This window comes from Urocampus carinirostris, chromosome 1, assembly GCF_059441175.1.
Source record: "Urocampus carinirostris isolate Australia breed hairy pipefish chromosome 1, RoL_Ucar_1.0, whole genome shotgun sequence".
Taxonomy (NCBI): domain Eukaryota; kingdom Metazoa; phylum Chordata; class Actinopteri; order Syngnathiformes; family Syngnathidae; genus Urocampus; species Urocampus carinirostris.
This window is the reverse complement of record NC_142349.1, coordinates 38,076,153-38,083,858: the sequence shown is the minus strand read 5'-3', so window position 1 is coordinate 38,083,858 and position 7,706 is coordinate 38,076,153.

The following is a 7,706-nucleotide window of genomic DNA, read 5'->3' as shown; positions in this document are numbered from 1 at the left end:
ATTGGGATTATTACGTTAAAAACGTCACTTCATTTTACGTGAAGTCATTGTGGTCATATGACATGACTACTTTTTGGGTCTCCACCTTTTATTTGATCCGTAATCACATTAGACAAAGGATCAAAACAAAAACTGAATTGAGAACAATGAAAACATTGAGGAATATTACTTTTCTAAATACAAGAAGGTCTTTAAATGTGTCATACAAATGGGCGTGAAGTAGTGGTTATTCGTGACTCGAGAACTATGGATTAATTTAAAAACGTTTATTTTATTCTTATTTATATTTTAAAGATATCTAGTTTAACACCAGATTTCCCAGCTAATGTGAAAATATCCAATTTCCTCTAAGCATACCTGTCAATCTCCATGGCGCCATGCCCTTACAAACTGTCGTATTTTCCCTTAAAAAATACAAAATAATCTCACCATATTTTTTTTTCAAACGTGTTTATGTAGTTTAACAAGTTATATTGTTCATGTGTTTCGTTATATCAACATTTTGTTGTGAGATACTAAGTTGCTCGACATGAATGAGGTTTATTATAAAAAAAAAGTTCAAAAATGAAGTAGCTTGGACGTTCACTGTAGAAGGAAAAAAATACATGCAAATAAAATTAAGTAGAATAATACATTTTCTTACTCAAATTATGAATTCATTTTCTGCATTAAATTATTGTTGGTAATATACTGATTAAGGGGATAACCACAACCCTGTTTTTTTTTCATTTTATCCTTTTATACTTCCTTTCTTTCTTAACTTCTTTATACACACATATACAACATAATAATTTGTAATATAATGCATTAAAGCAAGTGAGCCGTTTGAGAGCCGGCTCTCTTTAATGAGTTGAGCCGAAAAAGCTGGTATTCTACACAACTCGAACTCGTTTGACTTGATTGATTTGCCGTTCCGTGATAGTCTGTGTACACCGGATAGTACCCATAATTGACAAATTTGCGTTTTTCCGTACAGATTTTCTTGTACGTCTTACACGTCTTAAAATTGTCGCGATTGCCAATCTGGAGCACCTGCGGTGGCTTGATTGGCGTCAACAACCCGAACAGCTGATTGGTTGACACTCCCTTTCTAAACCCACGGCTTCCTCTCAGTCATTGTCAGATCGTTGCGAACTGTTGTATTCCACTCAGTGAGCATTCCCGTCCGACTCCGTTTCTGCTAAACTTTTCTCCTGCCTGATCTTGGTTTTTGACCCGTTTTTGGACCTGATTACGCCCGTTCTGCCTGCCCCCGTTACCTGACCCGTTTGCCTCGTTACCTGCCTGCCTCCTGCCTACGACAAACTCGACATCGCCTCTGATCTCCAGCCCCGGCCAAACGACTTACTATTCCCGCCTGTCTTCGTCCGACACGGATGTGTCACTCCCGCCTCGCTCGTTCCTGTTTTCCGTCAGTCCTCGGATCAAGCAAGCACTGCATTCAAAAAACTGTTTAACTAAACCACTTAACGTATTCAGTGCCAAACATGAAAACATTTGTTTGCCTATTGTTTGTGAATAAATGTGTGGTTATAAGATCTAAACTTACTCTTGTATTCATTCTCTAATACACTATTCGGCCACATTCAGCACAAAAGAATAGGTGAGTTTTACCATCTTGGGGAATTCTCCCCTCACAAATTTGAAGTTGGTTTGGCCTACCACCACTCTACTCTGTAGTGGTATAATTAACACAGAACAGCGAAACTGATATAAGGTATCGAAAGGCAGGTAAAGAAAAAGAAACACGCTAAAAAAAAAAGGAATGTCATCATTTATTTCACGCCTCTTGCACTTTTTGCCTGTCGTCTGTGTGTCCCTGGTTGTGTGCTGTGTTGCCTGTTTGCAGAATTTAGCAGTTAGCTGACTTTAACAAGTAGTTCCCGTCACTCTAATAAGCTTTTCAAATTGTTTATGATGCATTTATCCATATATTAGGAATTATTATGCAACGGTATGCACAGAATTACCTTTGATTGACAAATAAAGCTAAAAGAAAAAGACAACAATAAGAAAATAAACAAAAACAATAATAAAGAAAGCTACAAGATGTAAAATGCTAGAAGAATCAAAAGAATACAAGGAAAATGAATAAAGGAAGGAAAAGCAGGAAAAAATAAGAGGAAAATATTAGAAAAGAAAAAAAAGGTTGGGAAAAAAAAACGGAGCAAAAAGAAATTAAAAAGGTGATCGGTAACATCATCACAAATGCCTACCATGACATTGGGCTGGCAAATCAGTTCCTGTTGAGCCTTTTCTTTACTCAGGTTACATGTGAGCAGAGCTTTTCTGCTATAAAATGTAAAAACTAGGCTGATAAACTCACTATCTCAGGAACTTTTGGAGGCCTTCATGCTGATGTGCACTAAAACGGAAATTCTTGCGTCTACAGACAATGACATTGTCATCAACTAAGTTGCAGAGACGAGTGCTTTGCTTAGAAATATTTTGATGTTTTAAGCAGTGTTCTCGTTTGCCCGCCTCCCTGCGTCCCAGACGCATAATTTTTGCTGAGGACGCATAGTGTCAAGTTAACGTGCGTCCCCGGGACGCAACTTTTTTGTCACAAAATTGTCATTTTTACCCGATCACATTTTTTTTTAAACAACGATTTACCGCACTCCAAACTTTTCGTCAGACAGATCCGCCATTGTTGTTTTGGTCTCGCGGTTCGCGTTTTCGTCTGCACGCCGATCTCAGCAAACAAGATCTCGTTGTTTCGAGATTACGTCATTTTTGTGGTGGTTGTCGTCGAGGGAAGGTGAAGGCTAAGTGTGCCTCAGAAAAAAGTTAGTATTATATGAAAATCAACACAAAATTGGTAATTTCTTCAGTGTGAGTAATAAGTCGAAACTTAATGCAGAAAGTCATAACAACGGCAATAATTCCGGCACGAAAAAACGGCAGAGAAATTCTCCAAAAGATCGCGAAGGAAAGGAAAACACGTGTGTTGAAGCCAACGATTCGACGAAAGAAAACAAACAGAAGAATACTCCTAGCAAGGACTTTTCTGCCAAAATTGACTCAATTATATTCCTGGTTACGCTATGAGGAGGATGATAATGGATTGGACCTTGAGAAGGCATTACAACTGTGGCGGGACGGCAAACCACGAAGAATATATGATAAGGAAAATCTGAAGTGATAACTTGCTTTGTATTATCAATTAATTGTGATGATTAAAACTGCACGAATATATAGACTAATATTTCAGCAATATTATTTTGTATAATGTACAATATTTTTGTGAAGTGAAAAATCTGAAGTGATAACTGCTTTGTATTATCAATTAACTGATGATTAAAGCTGAATGAAAATATAGATTAATATGATTGTTTCAGCAATATCATTTTGAATAATGTGCAATATTGTTGTGAACTAAAAAATCTTGAAGTGACAACTGATTTGTATTACTAATAAACTGAGATGATTAAAACTGAATAAATATATATATTTATATTATATATTTGTCGCCGATTTACAATGTCAACCTCGACAACACTAAATTTTGGGGACCCATAGATCTCTGTTGGGACCCATAGATTTTTGAGCATGCGAGTCCCCGGGACCCATCACTTTTCACAGGTAAAATGAACACTGTTTAAGTAGCCTACTTCAAATGTGTGTAGTGAAGCTACTTCTTAAGACTTATACGAGTTTAGTATTAAGCCTAACAATCTGTTGGTAAGGCAGATGCAATATTGATTTAAAATTACTGATAGTCTACTTACTGTAGGTAAATATGTTTTTATCTACATCAGAATCTTTATATAATTTTCCTTTTAATTAAAAGTGTTTTCGGGTAACTTATCAATATATACCTGAATTTATTTCCAGTAAAAATGCATGCCTCATAAGAGCTCCATGCTGTTCTATTTATTCAATTTCATCCTCCATAGTTATGAGGGTCAGCTTTCAGTATAAAATTCTTGGACTGAAAAGGGGCCCACTTTGGCCCTATATGTAAGGTAGGCTATTAACATAACACTGAAAAACAAAGCTAAAAATTTAGAATGTCTTTTTTTACTGATCTGGCTCATCTGAGAACAGAGTAGAAAAAGATGTTTGACATCCCTGAAACACTTCCCAGGTATTTTAACGTTTTCACCCTGAGGGTAGGGTGCATTGTTTGAGTTGCCCTTAAAAAAGTCTAAAGATAAATATTATTTCGCCTAAGTATGTGTTAACAATTACCAACTGACTTCAAAGAGCACTTAGGCTTTTTTTCCTAATTCACCAATCTCGGGGGTCTCCAACCTTCTTCAAACTGAGAGCTACTTTTTGTAACCACTTAGCGGAAAGGGCACCCAATTTACTATGCATTTATAAAATAACTTATAACGTTATTACTGTGTTGTTACTATGTGTTTCGGCCTTGAGAGTGATGGGCGCCACCAGACTGTACCACAGGAAGCGGTGCCCCTATGACTGTGGTGGTTAAGGGATTGTGTATTGTGAACTATGGAGAGTGATGTCATGCTTGTCCATGCATTTTTTGGTGTTTGTTTTGATTTGTCAGAGTAGCATGAATGGTGAAAATAAGAAATGTCCTGCTTCAAGTACAGTCCATACACCAACTCAAACCCTAAGAAAGACGAAAAAAAAGCTTATTCAAGCACGTCTAGGAAAAGCACGAGCTGACAGAGGCAATGATGACACAAGCCAGGAGATGGCGGCAGTAAACGAAAAAAAGAGGCAAATTCTGGTCTTGTGAATACAGAACAAGTGCACTTTCAAAATGGCTAACAATCATGTCTACATAAAGGGGTGGGACACGGCAGGTTACAACTAAAAGAAAACATTAGTCCGTGGAAAATTCCCCAAATCCCACTTTCATACTAGTACTTTGACCAGACTGAATTCTGCATGTGGTTTGATAACACTCAAGGCCTCTCTCCCAACAGCACTTTGAAACACTGCTTAGAACAATGGAAAGACTGTCTAACTACTAAATGAATGGATACCTTAAGAAACTGGAAAAAGCTACCTTCAAATATATGGAAGATCTGGTCTGGTCTTGGCATTGGTGGGGACGTAGCACATTTTTTTAAATGATCACATTATATTGGTTGAGGACGAAACAATGACTTCTCAATAATGGGTCGATCTGATTTAAAGATCGAGATCTACTTCTTCTTTCACTTTGTCACTCCACCTTTTTAGCTTTCTCCTCCCCTTTCACTTCTTTGATGAGAGCATAGGAATGATTCCTGTTGGAATTAGATAATACTTCCTGCTTACCATGTGATCACTTTGAGCTTTGTTTGTGGTGACCTTAAAATATCAACAATTTTTTATTCCTTTTATGTATTTATTTATTTATTTGCTATTTTGTTAATTTACAAGACTTCTAAACATAATCATCAATAATGTTTACAACGATAAACTGTAGTGTTTAACCTGCAAAAGAAATAAGTTCACTGTTGTTTATTCTTCCTCGTATTTCCTGCCACCACCTTTCCTGCTCCTCTGTGCTTTTCCTCGTCTTGCAAGAATGTTCAATAACACAACATAACATAACACATAGAATTGCTTCATTCCCCTTCTACAATTGATTTTAGCTGGTTGGCTACGTTAAGGGAACGCGACTGGGGTGACGCAAGAGTGTTGCCAACCTGACTTGGCAAAAAGGAGCTGGTGTCCCTAACCCATCCATCCATCCATTATCTGCTCCGATTATCTTCAGTAGGGTCACGGGGGTGCTGGAGCCCGTTCCAGCTATCTACAGGAAGTGGGCAGGGGACACCCTGATCTGGTTGCCATGGTAGGCAAACATCGAAAGACAACTCACTCGCTCATTCGCCCCTAGGGACAATTTGGAGCGGCCAATTAACCTGACATTCATGTTTTTGGAATGTGGGAGATATCCCGCACAAGCACAGGGAGAACATGCAAACTCCACACAGGAAGTTTGATCTTATGACAACATCTGCAGAAAGCTCCTACAATTGTTCTATGAGACTGTTGTGGTAAGCGTCCTCTTCTATGCGGCAGCATGTTGGGGAGACGGCGCCAAGAAGAAGGATGCCTCTCGTCTTAATAAACTGGCGAGGAAAGCGAGCTCTGTTGTGGGCATAGAGCTGGACAGCCTGACAACAGTAGCTGAGAGACGGGCACTGAAAAAGCTGCGGTCAATCATGGACAATTCATCACATCCACTACACAGAATCATCTCCAAACGGAAGAGCAGCTTCAGCGACTGACTGCTGTCACAGTCTTGTTCCACCGACAGACTGAGGAGATCATTTCCTCCTCATGCCATGAGGCTCTTTAACTCCACCCGGGGGAGTAAAAGCCCACATTAAACCACACCCCCACATTGCATATTACCATATTTTTATTACAGTGTGTATTTTATGTAGCACTATCTAAATAATCTATATCAACACGTTACATTGGATATTTATGTATTATATTCCTTTTACTTTATTATCGTTTTATTTTCAACACAAGGATCCTGCTGGAAGTGTGAATTTCTCTACGGGGATGAATAAAGTATCTATCTATCTATCTAACCACTGCGCTGCCGTGTCCCTAACCCCTTTTTCCTTATTCTATGGTTTGCGGATGGCAGACATGGGACCAAGTCACACATGTGCAAGTCTCAAGTAAGTCTCAAGTCTTCACCTTCAAGTCCCAAGTAAGTCCCAAGTATTTTTTTCTTGGGCAAGTCAAGTCACAAGTCAAGTCCCGAGTCTTAGATTGCCAAGTCCAAGTCAAGTCACAAGTCATAAAAACAGCGACTCGAGTCGACTCGAGTCCAAGTCACTAAGTCTCAAGTCCCCATGTCTGGCGGATGGTTCAGACTTTTTTACCTCCATTACTGCGCTTTGCTAGAGCAAGAAGTAAAAATAAGGGGAAGGGCGAGTAATGGGATTGAGCACTAAAGTCAAATGGAACAACTCAACACTGATAGGGGTTGCTTACCTAACCTGCGCATAATAAAACACTATGTTTGATGTGTCAAAAAACATTTCGGTAACCCTGGCTCAGGACATTTGAGAATATTCAATCCATGTTTGCACTACACTTTATGACTTATTGATGGATTTAAACTGTAAATATGTTATTCTACTGTTGCATTATCTTCTTTGCATACTGTGTGCCATTCTTGCTTGTGTTTGAAGAAGGAGGAAACAGGATGACACCTTATCTACGGCGAGATAAGGGACCTCTCTGACCGCAGGCTCACCTAGTTTCGTTTACTATAGATAACATGTTATCGTATAAACAGGTCTCAACTGTTTGTTTTGTCACTCCCCCTTCCTTTAGCAGAAGAGACCTTATGTAAATTAGGGCCTTCCGAACACAATAAAAAGGCAAGGAGCATAAGAATATTTTAGAGTGTCCAGAAGTCTGCATTATGTAGACTATGGCCATTACTCCTTGCAAGTAAGTCAAACTCACGTTCTCTGTGTCTTTTTTGTATATAGGTTTTGTTTACATCTGTTGGGTTAAACCTGACACTTATGCGTCCACAATCTCGATTTATGTGTCGTACTGTCTACTTGTGTTTCTTAGTGTAGTGTGTCTTAGCACAGTGTTTTATTTATCTTCTAGACACTGAATGTTGAGAGTAACGTCATTTCAATTCTCGGTTCATGCTGGATAATTGACGATAAAGCTGACTTTGACTTTGATATTTGCTTTAAAAAACAACAACACCTTTTCAAAGTTCATTTATTAGATCATCAAATTTGCTAAAT